The 26,352-nt window shown below is 42.0% G+C and overlaps 1 protein-coding gene across 3 annotated transcripts in view; it reads left to right on the forward strand.

Moving 5' to 3' along the window:
- The window catches only part of DYNC2LI1 (dynein cytoplasmic 2 light intermediate chain 1), a 1,063,586-nt gene that overhangs the window by 150,440 nt on the left and 886,794 nt on the right, over positions 1–26,352 (forward strand). The window lies entirely within an intron of this gene.

A 26,352-nucleotide genomic window follows, 5' to 3' on the forward strand; every position in this document is an offset into this window, starting at 1 on the left:
TGCTCCTTCTTCTAAAGAAATTAGAAACTAACTACTTTCATGATTATACTCCAAATAAAGCCAAGTATTCATTCATAAATAAATAAAAAAATGCCCTGTTGAGTGACAGCCATAAAGTAAACATTATTTTTTCAGGAGTTTTGATACCTTCTTGTTGGCTCGTGACTTCTCATAGTCTTCGATTAAGGAGTAAACCTCTGACACTTTCTGAGTGACCTGTATTGATGGTCAACTTTTGCTTATTGATCAAGTCTTTAAAGTTGTTTCCACAGAAGAGGTTATGGCAACCAGAAAGATGCTTTGTTGCTCTGTCCTCCCCAACCTGTTGCTGATGTAGTCCATCACCAGTATGAGCAGCAGTGGGTTATGAGCTGAACGCTGATGTACCCCACTTCTACTGGGGACCCCTCTGTGAGACCAAGCACTCTTTGCACTTGTGTCATTGGGTCTCTATACATAACCTGCACAAATTCCAGCAATGTTTCCTAGGCTTCAAACCTATGCTTTCCACCAAGTGTAGGACTGCCCAGTTGGACTACTTCTCATCTTTAGCTTCTTCTTCAGTATCTGTCTCACCACAAACAGCAACCCAGTTTTGCTGCATCCAGATCTGAATCCAAACTGCTAATCTGTCATCTTGCTTTCTACTGCTCTGTGTATCTATGTGTGTATCACCCTGTCTAGCACTTTCATGAAGTGTGACAGGAGTTTGATACCGCTATGCTGCCCACAAATGTGATTGTCCCCTTTGTTCTTGTACACTGGCACTAAATTTCTTATTCTGTAGTCATCTGGGATACATCTTTCACCAAATACTGTTGTAAGTACCCTCTGGAGCAATTTCTTCTCCAACTCACCCAACATCTTTATCTTATCTGCAGTGACCTCATCTGAGCTTGTTGCCATCCCTGACTTCATTTTCCATAGTGCTGTTCTTACATTTTTTTAGGGTGGGCTCTTCCTGTTTTTATTGTAGGCTGTATATGAGGCTACTGTAGGGTTTTCTTCATTCAGAAGCTGCTGGAAGTAGTATTTTCATGTGCCTTTAATGTCTTGTTGACTGTTGAGACCATCCCTTATGAATGGTGTCTAATGATTATGTTCTTCGTGTTTCTGTCTTTGCCTTGCAAACTGCTAGAGTTCCTTTGTGTCTTCTGGTGAGTAACTTTCGAGAAGCTGAAAGAGTGACTCTGCTGCCTTGTTCTTGTCTATTGCCACTGGTCTCTTAGCCCTCTGTGTTAGACAACCAATATTTCTTCTTAGCCTGGTCTGTCTTCTCTCTTTATTACTTCATAGGTTCATAGATGTGTACTAGACTAAGGACCACTGGGGCCTTTTTAAACGTACCCATGCATCTCAAATCTCTGACAAGTTCTAATAACATCGGTAAGTATAAGCAAGGGCTTGGAAGATGAAACATTTACAAGCAGAGACCTGGGAGATGAACCATTTACAGGCTGCCTTTGTCCACTAGAGACATAGGTGCCAAACCAAGGATGAATTTCCTGTTCCTCATCCAGTTGTCCAAGTTGCATTTGAATTGGGTTAGGGAGAAACTCTGCTTTGAGGAGGTCTGCATATAGCACGTTATTTCCACCCTGAATTCTTTTAGTGGGGAATCTCTGCAAACTTTTTCCTGTACTCACTTTTTGATAACTTTATGAACTCTTAATTCCACCATCAGCTTCCCTTATGTACCTTATTTCCATACCTGGCATAGCAGCATGTCTGTTCTCTAGTCTTCACACATGTTGTTTTGAGATATTGTCATTTTTCTTCAACTCCATGATGTTCTTCGTTTCCCATTGCTGCAGTCCTTACTATTGGGTATAGTCCGCGTCCAGTCGGCCCGAATACCAGAGTATAAGGCTGACGTCGGTCAGGGCGCATTAGACTGACGTCAGTACGTCAGGGTACTAATGCGCATGACCGACGTCATATCCTCAGTCTTTTTTGCCGCATGGTCCGATGCAGAAGCAGTTTTGCGAGTGCAGGTTGGCGTTCTGAAATATTTCCGAAACCGGAGTTTCAGACCGAAACAGAGTTGGCTAAGTACCCCGTTGGGGAACGTTTTGGTTTTTTCTTGCCTCAGTATTTTACCGGATGTCAGAAAAAGTGAATAACTGTATTTCTTGTGGGAAACAGATACCCCATAGGGATTACCATACCTTGTGTATACCTTGTTTAGGGCCTGAGCACGACGTTGTTGGTTGCCGCTCTTGTGCTAGGTTTAACAAACGCACTATTAAGAGGAGGTTAGACTGTGCCAGGTTAGTGTTTGGGAAGCGTTGCAATTATAAAATGCCGTCGGATGCTCCGCGCCCGCTTCATCCAAGAAGCGCAAGGACAAAACAGTGAAGCCTAGGGTTGATGAACCGCAGTCCCGGACGCCGGTTCTTTAGAAGGCTCAGTGGAGCCAGAGGTTTTGCCAGGAGTTTCCATGGAGTCTCAGGCAGAAACTTTACTGTTACAGGATGTGCCTTCTCATGTGGTAGGCCAGGCTGAGGGGCTTCTCAGGTAACTGTTCTTCCCTCTCTTCCCAAGGTAGTTAGAGCCTCTCCTTCTGTTGCCAAAACTTCTTTGAGAGGTAGGCCTAGTTCAGCTTCAGTGGGGCTTCTCCTAGCATTTCGGGTTCTGTACCCAAGAAACATATGCTTAAAATGGCAGAAGATTTGATTACTATGATTAGAGGTTCTATGCCCCCGCCTGATAAGAGGCCTAGGGTGGAACCGCACTTTGATAGTTTTGAACACTGTTCAGAGGCTTCAGAGTCTTCTGCGGAAGACTTGCAGGAGTATCCTACTTATTCTGATTCTGATGTGGATGATTCCACTCCTACAGCTTCTCCTCCTGAGGATTTCTCATTTTCAGAGACTCTGCATTCCATGAGGGAGCACTTTAAATGGGAAGGCCAGGATTACTCTGATTCCAGGAAAAGGCTTAGGGAATTCTTGTTTTTACCCCAGCATAGGCCCTTAGCTATTCCTCCTGTGTTGAATGTGGTGGAAGATGTTTTGCAGAGGCTTCCTGAACCCTGACTCTTTGCCTCCTGCTCCTGTTAAGCCTGATAGGTATTATAGGGTGCCCAAGCTCATAAGTATTTGTTTAAGAGTCCTAGGGCGGACCCAGAAACTGTTTCTCAGGGGCCTAAAGGTGTTAAAGCTTCTGTGGTTAAAAATCCTGTTCCCACTGATAAAGAGGCAAGGGCTTTGGATAGGTGGGGAAAGAAAGTGTATACTTCTTCCACTCTAGCCATGAGGCGTTGAATTGTCAGTTTCACATGCTAAAATATCAAAATTATCTCCTTTCTCAATTGAAATCTAAGGTGGATGCTTTGGCGGAAGGTATTGAGTGTAAAGAGTTGCTGGATTTGGTTCATGTGTCTGAACAAGTGGGTAAGCATTCTTTGCAATGTGGTTTTGATGCTGTACAGGCCTCCTCGAGGGTGGCTGCTACTAGTTCTGTTCTTCGCAGGCATGCCTGGTTGAAGGATCAGAATTTAGCTGAGCATGTTAAGACAAGGATTTTGGATGCTCCTTTACAGTCTGATGTGTTGTTTGGATCGCCTGTGGAAGCAGTTTTAAAGAAAATGGAGGACAAAGCTAAGTCTATGCAAACGGTTAAAGATTTTTTGCAGGTGCAGCCACCGAAGTTTAGTAGAAATTGGCCTGCTAAGGGGTGGACATATCCTGCTTATGATTCCCAGTCTAGGGGTAGGCCTAGACGTGGTAGGGGCAGGGCTCAAGGTTCTTTTAGGCCTAGATCAGGGAGTTCACCTGCTCAGACTTCTGGTGAGGGCAGGGGTCAGTCCTTTCGTAAACAGACCCAATGACCTGCCTTTTCAGCTGCCAGTAGATTCTCGTCTGGCAGCTCCTTTGGGAGGAAGACTGTCTCTTTTCAAAGAAAATTGGGATTTCATTACTCAAGACAGATGGGTGTTGGATATCATTCACCACGGTTACAGGTTTTATTTCCACACAATGCCCCCTTTCAAAGGCATGCCAGACGTTCCTCCTCCACAAAGAAAAGAGGCTCACAAGCAAGTTTCTCAGTTACTCCAGATGGGGGCCATTCAGCCAGTCCCTGTATCAGAAAGGGGCCTAGGATTTTATTCTCGCCTGTTCCTAGTACCAAAGAAGGGGAACACGTGGAGACCAATTTTGGATTTATCTCTCCTCAACACTTATCTGGACATTCCCAAGTTCAAGATGTTGACGTTACAACAACTTTTACCTCTGCTGGGCAAAGATCACTGGATGGTAACTTTAGATCTCAAGGAAGCTTACCTTCATGTGCCTATAAGGCTAAGTTGCAGGAAGTATCTGCGATTTCGAGCTGGAAATTCTCATTATCAGTTCTCTGCATTGCCCTTTGGCTTATCTACTGCCCAGAGTATTCACAAAGGTTCTGGCTCCAGTGATAGCTTACTTCAGGCTACAAGGAATTCAAATCTATCCTTACTTGGACGACTGCCTGATCCTGGCTCAAGAAAAGGAAGACCTTCTACAGCATCTGGAGTATGTAATAGCAGTGCTAAGATGCCTAGGGTATTCTGTGAACGAAATAAAGTCCAGTCTAGTACCCTCTCAAGACATGTGCTTTCTGGGTGTGAGACTGAATACAGCAGCCCAGATGGCCTTTTTAACCCCGGACAAACAAAAGAGTCTATCACTTTACTTCCATCAACTATCTCATCAGTCCGTGCTGACTGCAAGGTCAGTCCTTCAAGCATTAGGGTTCATGGCATCTTGTATTCTGGTGCTTCCCAATGCCAAACTGCATATGAGGAAGCTACAATGGTATCTCAAAAATGTATGGACACAGCACTGCCAGGATTTGGACACTGTCATTCAAATAATACCTTGCCTTCAAAAAGAATTTTTGTGGTGGGCTCAGGAATGTCACCTAAACAAGGGACTCTCTGTGACCCGGCCAGAGGCAAGTCAGATTTTAACGACAGATGCCTCGGACATTGCTTGGGGAGCTCATCTAAATGGAAAGTGGATACAAGACAAGTGGCCTGTCAGACTACAGCATCTACATATCAACATGAAGGAGATGTTAGCAGTCCAGTTTGCATTAATGGCTTTCAAGGAGTTACTTCTTCCAGGACAGGTGTTGATTCTAACAGACAACACAACTGTCATGTGGTACATCAACAAGCAAGGGGAACACATTCTTATCCTCTATGCAGGCAAGCAATGATTTTATGGGAGACTGCGCTAAGCTTGCAACTAACTCTTCAGGCAAGGTTTCTGCCAGGAGCACAGAACTCCTTAGCAGATGTGTTAAGCAGACAAATTATGGATCCCCACGAGTGGAAACTGGATCTTCATGTATTTCAGAAATTGACAGTGTCATGGGGAACTCCAGACATAGATCTGTTCGCTTCTCCACTAAACCACCAGCTGCCAAAGTATTGCACAAAGGGGTTTCATCACACAGCTTGGAAAGTGGATGCTCTGTCTTTCAGTTGGAAAAACCTTCATGTGTATGCCTTTCCACCTCTGCCTCTTCTTCCAAAGGTACTATTAAAGGTCAGACAAGACAGGCCAAGGATGATTTTGATAGCTCCAGATTGGCCTCGGCAACACTGGTACCCACTACTACGGAGTCTGGTAAAGAAGCCTCCATGGCCTTTACCTCTGATTCCCCATCTGTTATCTCAGAAGGACGGTCATCTGCTCAATGTCAAGCTTCACTCTCTTCATCTAACAGCCTGGCATATTCTATGTTGAAACACAGCAGGTCTCAACTTCCTCAACAAGTTTTAAATGTGATTATGGAAGCTAGAAGACCTAGTACAAGGAGAGTGTACGCAGAAAAATGGAAGAGATTTTTATTTTGGAGTACAGCAAAGAATTTGGAGATTTCTGAGCCTAATTTGAGTGGGGCTCTTCAATATCTTACTGAGTTATTGGACAAAGGTTTGTCCTTCTCTTCCATTAAGATTCATGCTGCAGCAATTTCAGCTCACTATGATTGTGACCCACCTTTGTTTTCGCATCCTTTGTTCAAGCAGTTTCTTAGAGGGCAAAGAATATAAGACCCCACGTAGAGCTCCTACTCCTGCTTGGGATCTCAATTTTGTGTTGGAAAAACTTACTCTACAACCTTTTGAGCCTGCAGCTACTGCTGAATTGAAATACTTGTCATGGAAGACTGCTTTTCTGTTGGCTATTACTTCTGCAAGAAGGGTGTCTGAGTTGCAGGCCCTTATGGCAGTAGAGCCCTTTTTTGATTTTCCATAAGGATAGGGTATCATTACGTACTAATCCTTCCTTTATGCCTAAGGTGGTTTCTAGTGTGGCTTTAAACCAAACTATTCATTTGCCTACGTTTTATGCAGACCCCCAAAATAAAGGGGAAAAGATTTTGCACACTTTAGATGTACACAGGCAATTGCGTTATTATTTAAGCAGGACTAAGGATTTTAGGCAGTCTCAGCAGTTGTTTGTTTCTTTTGCTTTGAGTTCACAGGGCAAGCCTGTGTCAAAACAAACTATTTCTAGGTGGATTGGCTTTGCATTGCATTTTGTTATTCCCATCATGGCAAGGAGATTCCAGCTGGGATTAGGCCTCATTCCACTAGGGCTACTGCCACTTCAACAGCATTTCTAAGGGGGGTGGCAACTAAGGATATTTTGGAAGCAGCTACTTGGAGTTCAGTGCATACTTTCTCTAAGCATTATCACCTTCCTATCTACTCTAAGTCTAGGGCTGGTTTTGCCACAGCTGTTTTGCAAGGCATGTTGTCAGCTCCTACTTCTTTATGATTTGCCAGCCTCCCTTACCTCTGCTTTGGGATTCTACCCAATAGTAAGGACTGCAGCAATGGGAAACGAAGAACATAGTACAGTTTTGTACCTACCATAAATGTAGATGTTCGAGGATTCCATTGCTGCAGTCCAATTTACCCTCCCTCCTTCCCCTCTGTGTTTAGGGGTGGTTGTGTAGGTGAGTTTACATGCTTATATTTTTGTATATATTCTTGTATATATTGTACATGTTTTTGGTGCAGGTATTTTGGGCCTTGTCTTTTTAGGGTCTTCTGACATCTGGGGCAAGAAAAGACTGAGGATATGACGTCGGTCATGCGCATTAGTACCCTGATGTACTGACGTCAGTCTAATGCGCCCTGACCGACGTCAGCCTTATACTCTGGTATTCGGGCCGACTGGACGCGGACTATACCCAATAGTAAGGACTGCAGCAATGGAATCCTCGAACATCTACATTTATGGTAGGTACAAAACTGTACTTTTCTTCTTCCTCCTCCTCCTGCGGTGCTAGAACATTGAATATTTCATTGACCTCTTGCGCTTTCACTCCAGTCAACTTCCATGTATTTAACCTAGTATCTCTTGACCTTAGAGCCTTGTCTAACCATTGCTTGTAGCTCATTGTAGCCACTGGTGGTTTATGTTGCAAGCCAGTTGTTTTACAGACGATGACCTTACAATGTCTGATACTACCCAATGTCCTTTCCTTACTAGGAGGAAGTCTGCTTGGGTTGCATTTTGGCCACTCTTGTAGGTGATCTTGTGACTGTTCCACTTGCTAAACCATGTGTTGGCTGCCATGAATCCATTTGCCAGACAAAAGTCTAGAATGGCCATTCAGTCTTTATTTCTGTTGTCCCACCCATGTGGAATCAGGGAGTCCTCGTATCCTTTTCTACCTCTCTCAATATGAATATTCAGGTCTCCCATTATCAACATCAACCCCTGGTGCCTTGCTTTATCTAGTATGGCCTTCAGCTGCTGCCTGAATGCACTCTTTTTCTTGCAGTCACAACTCTGCTGGGGGGCATAGGCTGACATAATGAATACTGGCGCTGTCTTTTCACTGGAGTCTAATTACCATGAATGTTCAGCAGACTGCCCTTCACCACAATTCCCACACCATTTCTTCTCTGTCCCCCCTTCAGCAGTAGATTCTGGATCCCAAGTCAAGTGGCTTTGCCACATTCCATCCATCTTGTTTCCTGGATACACTGGATGTCCAGTGTCTTTCTTGCCATCATGCCTTCTGCTGAGTAACTTTCATCAGTAAGTCGATATTCAGTGTAGCAATCCTTAGTTTATGCCCATGTTTGGCAGGTTGATTGGTTTGATGTCATTCTTTCACTCAGTAGAGCTATCCATGGTAACCCAGACTGGACACTGTAGACACTGTCTGGCCAGTAGTATATTGACCCACGGCTGCTGGGCTTTATGACAGGCAAACACTTGCATATCTTGCAGAGGATACGGGTGGTCTAGAACAGCACCCCATCCACATAAGTTAATCCCTGTCCATATTCAAGCACAACTTAGATCTATGGATGGGAAACAGAACATTTACCCTAAGACAGCCCCTTGTACTACCTGTACTACAGTGGACAGAGGCAGCTACTAAATGCTTCATTCCATGCATGGGTCCCCTCACATTATCTACGGTTTGATCCCAGTAATTCTCATTAGGGGTAATGTATAATTATTGACCAAGGCCAGTCTCTAATCAAATGAGACAGGTTAATTCAAGCACAAAAAGGGAAATTGGCTATGCTTAAAAATGGCCCACAAGGGCAGCTAGCCTAGTACTTGCCTGTAAACACTGAACAATAGAGACACATAGAACCCTCCCACCATTAACATGAGTCCATGACATAGGTCAGATTTATCACTTGCAAATCCCCATGCTAATTTTTGATGACATTAGTCAATGTGACCAAATTACACCATTGAGTGACAAGCCCTGATGTAGTGTGGAGACTGTGATCCATATCCTCCTACCTAGAGAATATTGTGCACCACAGTTGATGCCTAAAGTGGTTGGCTTATACAACCGTTCCCTGAGTAGTCACCATGTAGAATCTTTGCTGCACCTCAAGACCCCCACAGAAACACAGGGTGAACACGCAGACTCCACACAGGCATTCACTAGAGGACAGGCTTGAACCCTGTACTTTGTGCTCAGAAGGCAAAGATCTCGACCATTATGCCAGTCCTAATGCCTGCAAATAGTTGATTAAGTGTTAAAGCGACATCTGTAGTTGGCCTTCACAGTCTTGCTACAGATTTTATTCGATCTTGGTAGTTTACACCTTAAGTTAGGTTGCTCCTATGATTAAGATGATTCTAAGCCCAGTGCACAGTGTAATTTCATATTAGTTTAAAATAAAGCCACCAAAATCACTCCAGTATGAAATACCAAATCCTTTATTTTTTCACAAGTAAGTGCTTTCATCATCTTACACCTAACAGACTTCATCATGCTTGATAAACAAACAAAATGCTGATGCATTTGTATTGCAACCACATAAATCCAGATAAAGACCATTTAAGGACACGCCAGTAACTTCAAAGCAAACCGGCACATGCTACAACTCTATAAATTAAGTAATGACTAATTCAAGTTTAGAAGTGTAAAAAAGCTCATGAATATATACACTAAAGCAAAACTGTATGTAAGGATAACATTGATTATTAGTGTTTAAAGGCCGTGATTTCAAAATGCATCTGATATTTTAAACTTCATTCAGATCAGTAAATGTGCAGCATCTAGCAATACTTGCTTTTTTTTTTTTCCAGCTCCAAAGCATTGTCACTCCCCGGCTGTCTAATATTACCTTTAAAAGAAGACATAGTGTGACATAAACTACATTGGTCATTGTAGTATCTCTCATATGACTATTTTTATATTGGTAAAGCTAGTAAGAGGTTAAAGAAGTGGGAGTATGAGCAATCGGTATGCATTCAAAAAGATTGGTACCTGTGGTGCTCTGAGAGAACATAGTAAGGGATACAACTCTTCTAAGAAATGTGTTTTATTTTTTGTCTCTGAATGGATAACGTTAAGCAGTAAAAGATTACATTAAAGTACTAATCCCATTCCTTGTATTTCATCTTATGTTAATGTGACTATACATTAAAACTGTTGTTTACACTTGCAAATTTTCATTATTCGTGTTTGTGATTTTTTTTATGAGTGGCATGCCTGTTTTTACTGATGCAGTTGTCATGGCTTTAATTGGATTTGTATATTTACTTTATAAATCAGTCAACATTTTGTTTATTTATGAACATTTTTAAAGTATGTTAGGTGTATCGTGGAAAAGAAAAAAGGATATCATATTTTTACTTGGTTGACTTTTGCAGTTTTATTTTCTTAGTTCACTTTGTTGTGTTGAATGATTTTGATTAATTTCATATTAAACTGGTATTTACAGTTGAAAATGTTTTCTGTTTTTGTGACCATTAATGTTGTTGTGTCTTTCTGCTTTTCCCGGTTAGGGTTCGCCACAGTGGAACTCCGGTCCGCTAATGATTTGCAGTAGATTTTTACGTGCTGACTATGTTTTATTGGTGCTGTGTGCTTAAAACAGAAAAAAATATCACACAGACTTCACGAACAACTAATACACAATATAAAAGAAATTCAATGCTTCTTACAGGAATGGTGTGGTAATACTCAGACTGACATGAGAATTTTTCCAGTTTTAAAGGGCACTTGCCTTCTAATTAATGATGCATGGTAGTGCTTTGAGACATTTACTTAGAAAAGTGATACGTTTAATAAAGTTTCTTAAGTAAAACCTAGTAGGTTACTGTCTGCTTTCTCATGAAGAATATCCATTTCCATTTATTTTATAGTAGGTCCAATTACTTGAATTTCAATTTGTAAATATTTTGCTTAGTGCTGGCAGATGTATGTCTATGCAATAAATTCAGTGTATTACAAAGCTGTATATTTTTTATTATGGTACCACCCGGAAAATTCTTTCCTTCCATGTGCCAAAGCATGAGGTACATAAGTGACATATGATTGCAGAACCCTCAGAGTTTCTTTGCCTCTAGTCTGAATGCAGCATTCCATATTCATTCTGTAGGTTGTATGTCTAGGTATAAGTCACCAAGCCTTGAGCAGATAAGTACCTCACTGGGGACTTTCTTTTCTTTAGCTTGTACATGTCATCCAGAAAGAGGAACTATGAATGTAGGAGTCAGATTCCACATAAGGACAGGCATGATAAGTGCCTTTTGTATTTAGGTGTGGAACAAAACCATAAAGAATGTTCTGTTTGCCAGACCTTTATTCCTATGACCTGTCTTTCCTCTTTTTCAGTGTACCAGGAAAATCAGCACCTTAAACTCCTTGCTCAAGGAACCATGGCTTCTGAAGCTTCTTGCCCAGATGTCCAGCGAACTCTGAGGTTGAAGTTGAAGAAATGAAAACCAGAAACTTCTGCTGTTCAGCCTCTGCTGGATGTCTCCATTGTGTCCGATGAAGAGACCTCAAACTGTCTGATTCTGATGCTTGTCCCTCCTGTCATGACCCAGTTGGTGGCCAATACAGGGCATGACCTTGGCTGGTAATTTCAGAAGAGCTTAGGCAGATTCTGCAAATTTTAGTAAGTGAAGAAATCTCAGATTTCTCAATAGAATTACTCCAGGGTTCAGGACCTCAGAGATTTGTCAAGGCAGGCATCCCTTTTAAAAAGAAACAAAAAACAAGACATGTTGCTCCTATTGGTAAGGACCTTCAAAGGGAATGGCAAGATTTTACCCAAGGTCTTTTTTAAAGCTTTGATTGCTTTGAAGCCTTCTCAGGAGTCGTCAGTGCCTTCCCCTATAGGACTTCCTTCTATTTATATCCTTCAGAAATGATTAAGGAGACTTCTTCTAATGAAAAAAGGAGCCTTTACTTTATTCATCCCAGCTTCATTCACCATTTGCTTTGAGTTCTGATGAGCAGACTCACTTTCCCCTGATTCCCCAGTGGAAGAACTTTCTTTTTGAGATACGGTTCTTAAAATGATCAAACATTTTAAGTGGGAAAGTTCTCGGATATCTGAGGTTCAAAAAGATATTATGATCTTCTGCAGATTGACTCCACTAGACCTTCTGCAGTGACTCCTGTTCTGGCCCTGTTAGACACCTTTACATCTGTTTCTCAAACTCTTAACTCTCAGTCTCTGCTTGTAAAAAGCTGGATAGGTTTTATAAGGTTCCTGAGGCTCAGAATTTTCTTTATAAGAATTCCTCATCAGACCCTTCTCTCATTTCTCTCTCAGCTGACAAGCTCACTAAGCTTCTTGTTTTTTTGAAACTCTTGGCATCTGGCAAGGGTAGCAGAACTATGGACAAATATGCCTCTATTACCCTGGCTTTTAGGACCATCAGTTATCAGAGGCATATGACCAGATATATAGTTTCCCCTCTTCCAAACTGGGGAGAATTTTTAGCTGACTTGCCTGAGTCTGAACTCTTTCTTTGCTCAGTTCTGCTTCCAAGTAGATAGTTCTTCACTTACTTGTGACTGTAATACCACTAATGCTTCTTCTAAAGCAACTGCATCAGGGTCAGTTATTAGGAGCTATTTCTGGCGTAGGGTTCAATCCCTTCCAGAGGATGTAAAGGTAAATTTATTAGATTCTTTACTGGGTGCCTAGAATGTGTTTGGCTTTGCTGCTGCAAAGCTGTTTAAAGTGTTGCAGGTAAGGTCATGCAAGATCTTAAATAGATGTTTCTTTCCCCTTTTCCTAAGTACCAAAGGAATTATACATCTAAAGTGTGTCCCTTTGTGCGTAAGCATCCAGAACAACCCTTAAAGGTTAAAAAATCATCTAAAAGTTTTTTTTTCCTCAAAAAAAAAAACAATTCACGACTGTAGGGGGAAATAATGTTCCTTTTGAGACAAGATGGCTTCCATTTGACTATGTTTCTCTTTCCCATGACCATATTCCTCTATCTCAAAGATTGTTTCTGTCCTTTCCCATTTTGGAGAAGATCGCAATAGACAAAATGGTTCTGTTTATAATTCACAGTGGCTACCACATGGTGTGGCAGTCCCTTCCTCCCTTTTCAGGCATTTCTCAACCTACTCTTTACCAGTTGTTTAATCCAAGATCTTTTGGCCGAAGGTGCATCCAGCCAGCCAGTGCATCTTTACCAGAAATGCAAGGGTTTCTATTCTGTATTGTTTTTAGTTCCTAGGAAGGAGGGTTCTTGGAGACCCATTCTAGACCTCTCCTTTTCAACACTTTTCTGGAAGTTCCCACTTCAAAAATCTTGACTCTTCAGTCTCTATTTCCAAAGTTTCTTCAGGCCTTTCTGGTTCTTTCTGGACTTGAAGGATGCCAATCCCTGTATTCCTTTTCATTCTCTTTTCAGAAAATGTTACAGTTATCTGTATTTCCTTGCATTCAGTTCTCTGCTTTGCCATTTGGTCTTTCTATAGCCCAGAGAATATTTACCAAATGTCATCGCCTTTTTCAGACTTCATGGTGTTCAGATTATTTCCTACTTGGATAACATTTTTATTCAAGCTCATTCTCAGCAAGCTCTTCTGAAGGACCTTGAATTTATGATCCTTCTGCAGTCTAAGATTTACTGTAAGTCTGAAGAGGTCAGTTCTGATGCTTTCTCAGGACCAGTATTTCTTGGTTTGCAGAATTCAAACTCATACTATGACAGCTTTTCTTCCTCCTCCCAAGGTCCTCTCTGTGACAGCTTTTTTCAGTACCTTCTTCCTTTGCAAGAGACCTCATCAAGCTTGTTTCTAAGAGTGCTGGGGTTTATGGCATCCACTATCCCTATGGTTCCATTTGCCAGCTCTATATGAGGAAGTTCCAGTGTATCTGAAGACAATTGGAACATTGTTATCCTCTGGATTTCAGAATTTTTCTCTTGCCTTGCCTAAGGAAGGAATTTCTTTGGTGGATCAACCAAATGTCTCTAAACCCAGGACTTACTTTTCTAGTATCTCCCGCCACTTAGGAACTTGTTTCCAGATATTTCAGACCTTACCTGGGGGGCTTGTTCCAACAGTATCAGGACTCAGGGAGTCTGGTCTCCTCAGGAGGTGAAAGAGCATATCAGTGTCAAGGAAATGAAAGCTTTGATCCTAGCTCTTCAGGCCCTGCATTACCTCTGATCTCTAGGTCCACTCAGGGTCTTTACGACAACACCACTGTTATGTGGTACATGCAAAAACAAGGGGGACAACGTCTTACCACATTTGTAGACTAGCCCTCATAGCATGGGACATTGCCTGAAGAATCAACTAATGGTCTATAGCAGTTTATATTCACTTAAAAAATGTAGTGGCAGACAATTTGAGCAGATCCTCATGAGTAGATGTTACAAAGAGAGGTTTTCCTGGACATTGTTCATCGGTTGGGTATTCCTCAGGTGGATTAATTTGCATCCCTTCAAAACAGACTATGCTCCCCAGTTCTGTTCAAGAGTGCCAAGTCCACTGGCTTGGAAACTGGATGCCATGTCTTTCTGTTGAAGAGGGAAGCTCCTATATGCATTTCCCCCTCTTTCTCTGTTTCCAAAAGGTTGGACAGGTCCAGAATCTTGTTGGTAACTCCCATTTGACCCAGACAACATTGGTTTCCTATTATTTTTCAGTTGGCCAGGGACAATCATTGCAAGTTACCTAACAGGATGGATCAACTCACATAGGATAAGGGCTGTCTAATTTACCCATGTCTTTGTACCCTACAATTGGCTGTCTGAATGATAGAATTTTAATTCCTTTTAGGCACTGTTCTTCTGAGGATGTATTTCAGGTTTTGCAGGAGACAAGAAAACTCAGTACTAGAAAATCTAATGTAGCTAAATGGAAAATATTTTCTTTCCTGGGTTTCACAGCAGTGAACAGGCCCTGCTTTTGGTGAATATTCCTAGTGTTCTTTCCTGTTTGTGTGAGTTGCCCAATTCTGGCTTGGCTTGCTCTTCTGTTAAAGCTCATTTGTCAGCCATTTATGCCTGTCTCCCTTTAGAGCCACGACTTTCTCCTAGATTTGAGGTCAAACAGTTTCTGAAAGGTGACCTTCTTATTAGGCCTCCATGAAAACCCATTTTTCCTTCTTACAACCTGAAATGTTCTTAAAGTTTACTCAGCCACCTTTTGAACCAGCAGCTACTTCCACTTAGAAATTGTGTATCAGGAACTGTTTTTTTGGTGGCCTTTACTTCTTCCAAAAGAGTCTCTGAACTTCAGGCTCTTATGGCCATTCCTTCTTTTCTAGTTTTCTATAGAGATAGGGTGTCTCTAAAAAGCCAATCCTACATCTATGCCTAAGGTGTGTCTTTGAATCCGACTATCCATCTTACCTACTTCTTTTCTTCTCCACAAAATAAAAATGTGAGGAGTCTCCATTCTTTTGATTTACATAGACCGCTCAGATACTGCTTAGATAAGACTAAAGATATTAGAAAATATGAGCAACTTTTTGTTTCTTTTCAGAAGAAGAAATTGGGGTTGCCAGTGTCTGAGCAAACCATTTCTTCTTGGATGTCTAAATCCATTTCCTGTTGTTACTCTTTTCATGGAAATAGCGTCCTACTTCTGTTTGAACTCATTCTACTAGGACGTTTGCCTCTTCTGAAGCTTTTTAAAGGGTCATGATGCTAGATCCATTCAGGAAGCTGCTACTTCTGTCTTCTGTGCATACGTTTACTAAGTACTATAAGTTGGATGTATTTCAAGGACCGTGTATTGCAAGGTTGTGCTAGGTCCATCCCCCATGGTGACTTGGAGGATTCTTCAGTTTCTTCTTCCATCTCCCATTCTGTACAGTAGCTTTAGTACTCTCCCTGTAGTAAGGAATACTGTAACAGTAATTAAGAAAGGACAGAGTACAGTTGTGTAAGAACTTACCATAACAGTAGATGGACTACTTATGACTGTGGCAGTATTCTGTCCCCTCCCTCCTTCCCCTTGTTTTTTTTTTTTTTTCTCTTCTTCCTCTGGCTTAGGGGACTTATCTTTTTTTCCAGATGTACATGTGTGGACATAGACCATTTGGTGTAATGGTTAAGTTTTTTTTGTCCCAAACATAAGGTACAAGGTTCAGTCTTGACCTCCTGCTAGTGCCTGGATGGAGTTTGCATGTTTTCCCTGTGTCTATATACGGTTCATCCCATCTCCAAAAAACTTGCTGAGTGTTTCCATGTCAAACTCTCCAAAGAATGGAACTTAAACCAACCATTTTGAGCATCTACTGTGATGCACAGTATCCTCGTGACAGTAGAACATGAATCACAGACTGCATGTTGTGGCAGGGCTAGCCATTCAGTGGTGTAAAATATAGGTCTAGGTGATTCGGTCTTGTTGACTAATGTCAAATGGGCAAAGGTTTTTGCTAGTGATAAGTGGGTTGAGGACCCGTCCTACTCTCCTACTCTGTCCTATGCCAGGGAGCCATGCTAATGGTGGGGGGTGTATGTGCCCTTATACTGGCCAGTTTTTGTCCACCATAAATCCCAGCAGCCCTGGATCAACAAGTTATTGGCCAGCCAGTGTCCAGTTGCCCAGCTTGGGTCACCTGGGATAACTCTGTTTAGCAAAAACTGGATGTAAAACCAATCAACCTGCCAAACATGAAGTAGGAATTGCTGCATTTAGTGTAGGTCCACTGACAGGATGTAGCTTTGGAGATGGATCACATGATGGTAGCTGGACATCCTGTGTATCTAAGAGACATGATAGAAGGGCAGTATAGGAAAGCCCGTTGGCTTGGGATCCAGAGTCTACTATTTAGGAGGAGGACAGTCTAGAAATGGTGTCAGAATTTTGTTGAAGGAGAGGCTTCAGAAGACAGAAATGTCATCAGAATTAGTAGCAGACTCATAATAATCGCAGTCCAGCCTAAGGATAGAGCAGTATTCATAACCTCAACCTATGCCCCACAGCAGGGTTGTGGCACTGAGGAAAAAGAGTGTATTCAGTCAACAGCTGCAGGGCCTACTACATAAAGCAGGACAACAGGAACTGGTGTTGATAATGGATGTCCTGAATGCACGTCAGAACAGACAGAACAGGATATGAGAGCTGCGTGGGTTCATATTGGTGGGACAAAAGGAATAAAGAAGAGGAGGCCATTCTAGACTTCTGTCTGGCAAATGGCTTAATAGTACCCAACACATAGTTTGGAAAAAGAGACAGTTACAAGATCACATATGAGAGTGGCCAACATACAAGTAAGGTAGAATTCCTTCTAGGAAGAAAAGGGCACAAGGGTAGAATCTGTGATTACAAAGATATCCCCAGTGAAACAAATGGCCCACAGCATAAACCACTGGTCACCACAATCAGCTGCAAGCAATGGTCAGATGAGGCTCTAAGGTCAACAGAGACCATGCTGAAGACCTGAAAGTTGACTGGAGAGACAGCACAACAGTTCAAGGACTTACTAAGGGCTGTAGCACCTCAAGAAGAAGAGTAAATAGGTGGAGTTGAAGAAGAATGGCAGCACCTCAAAACACCATGTGTGAAGACTACAGAACTGATATGTGGCCAAGCCAGTATATAAGAAAAGCTGGTGGTAGAATGCAGAAGTCCAGAACGTCATAAAAAAAAAGAAGGCATGCAGGAAAAAGTGGGAGAAAGGAAAGCCAGACCTGGCTAGTAAGGAATACTGGTTGGCTAACAAAGAAGCTAAGAAAGGAGTTTCAGTAGCAAAGAACAAGACATCAGAGGCACTCTACTAGCTTCTGGTAAGCAAGTCAGTAGATTGCCCAAAGAAACTATATCAGTTTGGAAGGCAAAGACAGAAAGATAAAGAAGATAGTCAGACATCTTTCATAAATTATGCCGACAACAACCTGCTCACCAGTCCACAGGGCATCAGAGGCAGATGGAGGAGTACTGTTAGCAGCTTTTCAATTAATAAAACCCCACAGAAGCTGTACTGCCCAAGATGCAGCCTATGATGAAAAAAGAAGAGTATCCCACCATAAAAGAAGTAAGAACAACACTAAGGAAAATTAATTGAGGGAATGCAGCAGGCTCATATGAGGTCACAGTGAATATGATAAAGATGATAGGTGAGATGATGAAAAATGGCTCTTGAAGGTGCTCATAGCAGTATGGAGATAAAGGCGTATCCCAGATGACTGGAGAATAAGATTACTAGTGTCAGTGTTAAAGAACAAAGGGACCATTCACAACTGCAGCCAGAACAGAGGCATCAAACTCCTGTCACATTGAGTGAAAGTTCTGGAGAAGTGATTGATAAACAAATACACAGAATAGTAGGAAGCAAGACAGGAGATGAGCAATTTGGATTCATATCAGGATGCAGCACAACTGACCTGATGTTTGCAATGAGACAGATAGTTGAGAAAAAGCTAGAAATTAGGAAATGGTACAACTTGGGCATTCCTAAACTAGGAGAAAGCATATGACAAGGTCCCAAGAAAGTTTGATTTGGGCATTCCTGTGATGGTTCAAAGCCCCAGAAACAGTGTTAGAGTTGGTGCAAGCCAAGGATCCAATAACTCAAGTACGAACAGTACTCTGTCTCACAGAGGTTTTCCCAGTGGGAATGGGGGTGCACCAGGGTTCAACTCTGAGCCCACTGCTGTTCATACTGGTGGTGGACTACATTTGCAAACAGATAGGAGGAGACAGATCAACAAAATCACTGTATTCAAATGATTTGGCATTACAGGCAGACTGTGAGTAAAAACTTCAGCAAAGTATAGGAGAATAGAATGCAAAATGGAAGGCATGTGGGATGAAACTAAGTATAGATAAAACAGTTGTAATGGCAGCAGATGGCATTCAAAGGAAGCTGAGAATTGAGATAGAATGGAAACTAGCAGAAGAGGTTAAAAGCTTCAAGTATCTGTGAGGGGTGGTTGCCAAGTATCTGTGAGAGGTGGTTGAGGAGAAGGGAAGTCTGAATGAGGTGGCCAAAGCTAGAATCAGAGGGGTTGTAGCCAACTGGCACAGAGTGTCAGTTGTATATGACACAAAGAAGCTGAAAAGTAAGGTGTACAAAACAGTGGTTTGACCTTTGAGTTCAGGTACCTAGGCAACGAGACATTTCCCTGTGGTACATTTGACTGGGCACACATGGCTAAAGTGGCATTCACCTGCAAAAAAAATATGGCTGCTGCAAACTCCCTGTGGGCAAAGAGAAGAATATGGTGTCATGCCCACAACTTCAATAACCAAATGCAAAGGGGGAAAATCATGTCCATAGCCTCCATGGCAACATTAGACAGCAGGCAGTATGGCAGGTATCAACAGCAGGCTGGCCAGTGGGCATTTCAGTGAAAATAAAAATATAGGGCAGAATGGGCAACGGTGTATGTGGACCACTAATCCCTTCAAAGGGTCTAGGGAACATTACTTAAAATGCATACTGGAGCATTAATGTGACTACAGTAGCATGCAGGATTTCCTCCATGCTGTAGCACACTTCTACATGTTGTAGTTATATAAACCTGTATTGTACACTGGACACAACACTTATTACTTCTTCTACCCTCATGCACTTTGTTATTAAAGCTGCAGTGTGTGCTTCTTTTTGCCCACAAGGAGTCTGCAACAGCAATGTTTCTCTGCAGTTAAATGTTACCTCAGCCATGTGTCCCCAGCCAAATGTATCACAGGAAAATGTATCACTGCCTAGGCACCTGAACCCATGGCCAGTACTTCAGTATGGTACAGAAACCTGGGCAGTAAAAAGAAGAGCAGTTGAGGAAGCAAGAGGTTATGGAGATGAAGTGCTCAAAATGGGTGATATGGTGCATACTGTGGGACAGACGAAGAAAGGAGGACATAAGAGCAGAAGCCAGAGTAGCTCCAATTGCAGAAACTGTCAGAGAGAGCAAATTGTGGTGGTTCAGTCACATGAGCAGAAAAGCAGAAGACAATCTGGTGAAGATGATTTGGGGAAGACAAAAAGAAGGTAAGAGGAAATGAGGACATCCTGCAAATGAGGTGGATGGATTGTGTGAGAGAAAGCCTGTGACAGTCAGGCATCAGTGTTGAAGAAGGCAGCAGAGTGGCATTGAATAGAGAGAGATGGCAACAGTTGACATGGCACCCCAATCATATGGCATCCCAATCCCATGTAGAAAAATGGAAAAAAGGGGGATAATGATGATGATGATGATGATGTTGAAGATGATGTACATGTATTGTCTTCTTTTATTCATCATCTTCTGCTCCTGTTCTTTTGGGGCAGTTCACTTCAGAGAATTATGTGCTCATATGTCACTTATTTACCTCACACTTCAGACGTGCTGCATACATCTAATGTTGGAAACATGAAAGGGCCCAGGCTTTGGTATGCTGGTTGGACATATGGCTACCCTTCACAGGACATTCTTGTAGTAAGGAATACTGCATCAGTGATAAGTAGGATATTTAGTCTTATGGTAAGTTCTTACTTAACTGTACTATGTGTGATCACACAGAATAATTTGTTCACTTTCCATCAATGTTGTGGAGTATTTCTTTATTTTTCAAGAAGACGGGCAGCCTTTCTTCAGCATTTATTAATTAAACAGCTAAGTGGGTTTGTCACTATATATATATATATATATATATATATATATATATATATATATATATATATGTGTGTGTGTGTGTGTATATATATATATATATATATATATATATATATATGATAAATGAAGTACTTCATATGCACAATAATTTCGTGTAGCAGTCAAACCAGCATTTTAACACCTTTACAGAATTATCACTTAAAATATAGGCACATATTCACAGTTACAGACATTATACATCACATATATTCTTTAGAGCAATTACCATCAATTGAACATTACATAAATTGCTCAGTTCCTGCCTTCCCTTAAACCTCACTCCACTTTCAAAACAGTATTCTGCATGTACTGTTCCCTCAAGTTTCATTTTTTTCTGTGTAATTTGCTCCTGCCCTTTTCTAAAGATCCTACTTTTAGTTCTTTTATCTCTGTTACAGTATTCACAACTTCAAATACAATTTTTTTTGATAGCCACCATAATTAAACTTAACAAGGCCTTGCTATTTCTAGGCAATTCAGATCCTGTGTCCCAGCCCAAAAAGTAATTTGCGTAGTAGCACCGGTTTGCTCACCCAGTATTTTTGACAGTGTACTCTGTAGGGTAGGTGTGACAGCTCATTACACTCCTAAGACATGTGTTCCCAGTTTACTACTTTCTTCCCCATTACACCTCCAGCAGTTGAGTGTAAAATACCTATTCAAACACTTTCTAGCAAAAATCCTAAATCTTCTATACTTTTTGCATATTTGGGAGCCATATATGTTCTTCTGCTACTTGTAAATTTCTTATCAAATCTTTTTCCAATCTTTTCTGACCTCCTCCAATTGATTCCTATAGTTATCTTGCAATATTTTATATGCCCTACTAATTATCCATTTTTAAAAGCAACTTCTGTTCTAGCTTCAACTAAAAACTCTACCAGAGTTTGTGTTTCATTTAGGATTCCTCTATCCCTTTCTCTTTACCTATACTGCGATATAAATCCCTGGTAGGGAAGGCAGTCTCTGGCCTGCAATCCAAATGTCTTTGTGCCCTCTTCCCATTCTTTTACCTTTTCCTCTCTAATTATATGTTCCCAATACCTTGGTTCCTTTGCCAGCTTCTTCCAGTAAATTTCAGCCCCCTCATGGCTATTCTCTGTACCTCAATTGCAGTCATCCCTGTTGGCAGTGTCTCCTTTTTCCGTTTACGTGCTGGCTTAGTTCTTGGAATACTTTCTGCTATTTTGATATACTGTTCTGTATGACTGTTATTCTCCTTAAAGATCTGCTTCCAAAATCACATTTGTTCCTTATTTCTTGAATTACCCCCCACTTCATTATTATCCTTTGCACTTTGAATTGTAGCTTTCTGGTTGTGTTATGTATATGAGCTCTAACTGTAGCTCTAAAATATCCCTTCAAAACCGGTAATTTTAACCCACCTTGTTCTGTTGGAAGGATCAGCTTATCCCACTGGACCCTTGCTCTCTTCTCCACCCAGATAAAATCCTTCAACTCTTTATTAATCTGCAACTTGTCAAGTGATTGATAAAAATGCACCTCACCTATATATATAATGCTAAAGGGACTAAAACATTCTCCCTGCTTGTATCTTATTATCCATATCTCTAGGCAAGAGCTTCCATTTTTACAGTTTTTGTATTATCTACTTTAATGCATATTCCTAAATACTTAATTTTATTGTGTCCCCTAAATATGGGTGTTGCTAAACCAACTTATGTGCTGGTACATAGTGTACAGCTATAGCCTTTGTTTTGTCTTCATTCATTTTATATCCTGAAAAGACTTGAAACTGTCTAAGAATGTTCCACAACATGTATGTATCCTTTTCTGGTTCCATGTGGTACAAAATAATATTGTCTGCAAATAAAACCAACTTTTCTTGATTACCATACCAATTATATCCTTGAATTTCTGAGTCGTTCAGTTCCTTTGCCAGTGGCTCTAAATATAAAACAAATAACAAAGGGGAAAGAGGACACCCCAGTCTGGTTCCTGTGTTCTGACACAGCTTATCAGAGAGGAACGCTCACACTTTAATTTTTGCTTCCAATTCCTCATATATCCCCCTAATTAACCCTATTATTGTATCAGGGAATGTAAATGCTTCCATTGCCCTACTCATATAATCTTACCTTACTCTGTCCTATGCTTTCTCTGCATCATGACCCACCAAAAACAGCGGTATTCTTTTACATTCTGCTTCCCTCTGGATCATCATTGTTCTGTTAATGTCAAATGTTTGCTTCCCCTCTACAGAATCACACTGATGCATATGTATCAATTTTGTCACCATCTTTGCCATTCCTTTAGCCATTCTAAACATAAACAGTTTATACTCATGCTTTAAAATTGAAAATGGGCTTATATAAAATTGTGTCTGATGGATTTTTACTGTATTTATAGGTTCATAGGTAGGTACTAGGCTATCTGCCCGAGGGCATTTATAAGCCTAGCCAGAATGTGTCGGCTTTCGCCGCCCCATTGATTAATTAACTGATCCTCTGTCAAGCAGAGCCAATGAAGTGATCCCAGGGTTGTATTTTCTGTTACCCATCCACTCGTCAAGGTTTCTCTTGAAGAGTGTTAGTGAGGGGCTCTGCCTGATGTAATTTGGAATTTTGTTCCAAAGAATGGGAGTCTCTGTGACAGGAATCTATCCCTCCAGCATGTTCTATTTATTGTTGTGGTGAGGTTTAGCTCACTAGAGCGCATGGCTCGCAGTGACTTGGATTTCTTTAGGTGGAGCATGTCCATCAATTCTGAGTTCGACATGGCTTTGTAAGTCAGGCAGAGATCACCTCTGAGTAAGCGATATGCCACTGAGTACTGCTGGAGTTTTTTCAGTTGGGCTGCATAGGACATATGTTTGAGGCCAGTAATCCTCTTGGTGAGGTACTTTTGTGGTCTTTCCAGCTGCTGGAAGTGTCTTGTGAGGTACATCCCAAATGGGGCATTGTACTCTATGATGGGTCTAATGAGTGACGAGTAGAGGGGCACTATAACCTCTTTATTTCTAGATGTGAAACCTTTAGTAATTAGATGGGCCACATAGAAGGATTTCCTAACTACTTTGGCAATATGATTGTCAAAGGAGAGATTACTATCTACCTGGGTCCCCAGATCTCTTATTACCTCTTCTGTATTAAGGGGGCTGTCACCTATGTAGTAATTCGTGGGTGTTTTGTTTTTCCCAAACTGGATGACTATGCATTTTTTGGCATTTAGCTTGAGGCCATGACTTTAACACCAGGTGTCCGTCTCAGTAAGGCCCTTTTGGAGGATGTCCGTGTCAGCCGGAGAGTCAGTTATGGCTCCCAGTTTGCAGTCATCGGCAAACTTGGTTAGCCATAGTCCTCCTGTGTTTTCCTTTACTTCTGAGAAGTATATGCCGAACAGTAGGGGTCCCAGGACCGAGCTTTGCGGGACACCACTTGTGACTGGTTTAGAGTTGGACCTGGAGACCGCTGTTCTTACCATGTGAGTTCTGTCTGTAAGCCAGTTGGCAACCCATCTCGTGACATAGGGGTTTATGTTCAGGCTGGTGAGTTTTTCTGTAATACCCGAGTGGGGAATGGTGTTGAACACCTTGGCGAGGTCAAGGTAGGATGTGTGAACCACCTTTCCCTCATCTATGGCCTTGGTGACTGTCTCGAAGAAGTCAGTCAGGTTTAGTAGGCATGCTCTGCCCTTAACAAAGCTGAACTGGGTCAGGCCAAGCGTTTGGTGGTTCCCAATGTCTTTGTTAATGAGTTCCATGATGATGTGCTCCATAGCCTTGCAGACCAGGCTTGTCAGGCCTATGGGGCGATAGTTACCAGGGTCAGATGTTCATCGTGCATACAGCTGTAGTCATAACAGACGGGTTATCCTGCCGTCAGGCGGGTCCTCGGTCGGCCAAATTCCAAAGTCTAGGTCCGGCGTCGGTTGTCGTCACTTCCTCCCTGATGTCCGTGCGGAAGGGGTATAAAAGAGGCAGCCAACGCCATTTTCTCCAGTCTTTCTTGCCGCACGGTGCCCGAAGCAGAAGCAGTTCGCAAGTGCCGGTCGGCCAGCTCCTGAGATTTACGAAAGTATTTCAGCCAAAGTCTTCTTGAAAGCTAAGTACCCCGTTGGGGAAACTTTTCTTGCCTCAGACCGATGTCAGACAAAGTTAATAATTGCATTTCATGTGGGAAGCAAATACCGCATAAGGATTTCCACTCTTACTGTATACCTTGCTTAGGCCCAGACCACGACGTCTTGGCCTGCCGTTTTTGTGCTAGATTCAACAAACGCACTATTAAGCGTCGGGCGGAGTTCGCCCTTCACTTTTTTGGCAAAAAATTTAATTATATTATGTCGTCGGATACTCCGACTCCAGTTTTGAGCAAAAAATGCAAAGATAAGGACCGACATACGAGGTCCACACCACCTACTGATACCACACTAAGGCTGACTACCGGTTCTCCGGTACTCAGCGAGGTGCCTACGCAGCCGCTGAGTACCGATGACAATGCATTACCGGTGTCTTCAGTACCCGAGGTCGCAGGCTCCTCGGCCCCCATTCCTACTACAGATACCGACGCCACTCCTGGCGGGGAAACTCAGAATTTAGACAGGCCTGCCATTTCTCAAGGGGTCTTCAGGCCTTCCTCCTTCTCTATTAAAGCCTTCACTAAGTCTAAAACAGCCATGAAAACCATGAAACAGGTTCCTCAGACACCGTCTCAAGGCACCATACCTAAAAAACAGATGCTTAAAATGGTTGAGGATTTGATTAGTCTTATCAGGGGTTCTCAACCCCCCTCTGACAAAAGGCCCAGATTAGAGGAAGACTACCCTTCCTCAGATCAAGCTTCTATTACCACAGAACTATCGGAGGACCAGGATTGTGCCTATTCTCCATTTGAAGACTCTGATGCTGAGAGTCTATTCCCTCTGTCTCCCCCCCTGAGGACTTCTCTTTTGGGGAAACCCTGCATACATTGAGGGAACACTTTCACTGGGAAGGCCAAGATTACTCAGATTCCAAGGAAAAGGCTCGGGGAATTTCTTCTGCTCCCCCAGCATAGGCCTCTGGCTATCCCTCCTGTTTTAGATATATTGGATGATGTGTACACAGAAGCCAGCCTTAATCCTGATTCTTTGCCTCCAGCTCCTGTTAAACCAGACCGGTATTACCGGGTTCCTGATTCTCACCAGTTCCTATATAAAAGCCATACTGCTGACTCAGAAACTATTTCACAGGGTCCCAAGGGAATTAAGGCCTCTACTGCTAAAAACCCATTACATTCAGAGAGAGATTCCAGATCTTTAGAAAGGTGGGGGAAAAAGGTGTACACCTCGACCACTTTAACCATGAGGGCATTAAACTGTCAGTTCCATATGTTAAAGTATCAACAGTTTTTGATATCTCAGCTGAAAAGCAAGATGACACAACCAGAACAACCAGATTTAAAAAAGTTGCAGGATTTGTTGCATGGTGCAGAGCAAGTGGGTAAACATACCTTGCAGTCTGGTTTGGATGCTTTAGAGGCCTCATGTAGAGCTGCTGTTACGGGATCTGTTATACGTAGGCATGCTTGGCTCAAAGAGCAAACCTTACCAGATCATGTCAAAGCTAAATTATTAGAGGCACCTCTTCAAAAAGATGTATTGTTTGGTGTTAAAGCAGAGGAGGTGCTAAAGAAAATGGAGGAAAAAGCGAAATCAATGCAAACTGTGAAATATTTCCTGCAGGTATAGCCTCCACGTTTCAGCAGAAACTGGCCTTCAAAAAATTGGTCCTTTCCAGCCACGGACAGACCTCAAAGGGGCAGATACAGGCGTCCAAGGGGTAGAGGGCAACCTCAAGGATCTTTCAGAGCCAGACAGTGGCAAGCACCAACCCCAAGAGGTGGAGAAGATAGATCACAGTCTTTTAGAAAACAGACACAATGACTTCCCCCTACACCTGCCAAGCAAAGCTTTAATGGCAGCACCTTTGGGTGGAAAACTGACATTATTCTCAAAAAATTGGCATATTGTTACAAAAGACAAATGGATTCTGGACATTATAGACAGA

The sequence above is a fragment of the Protopterus annectens genome, chromosome 6.part0, assembly GCF_019279795.1.
Source record: "Protopterus annectens isolate FY-2018-M chromosome 6.part0, PAN1.0, whole genome shotgun sequence".
NCBI classification, from domain to species: domain Eukaryota; kingdom Metazoa; phylum Chordata; order Ceratodontiformes; family Protopteridae; genus Protopterus; species Protopterus annectens.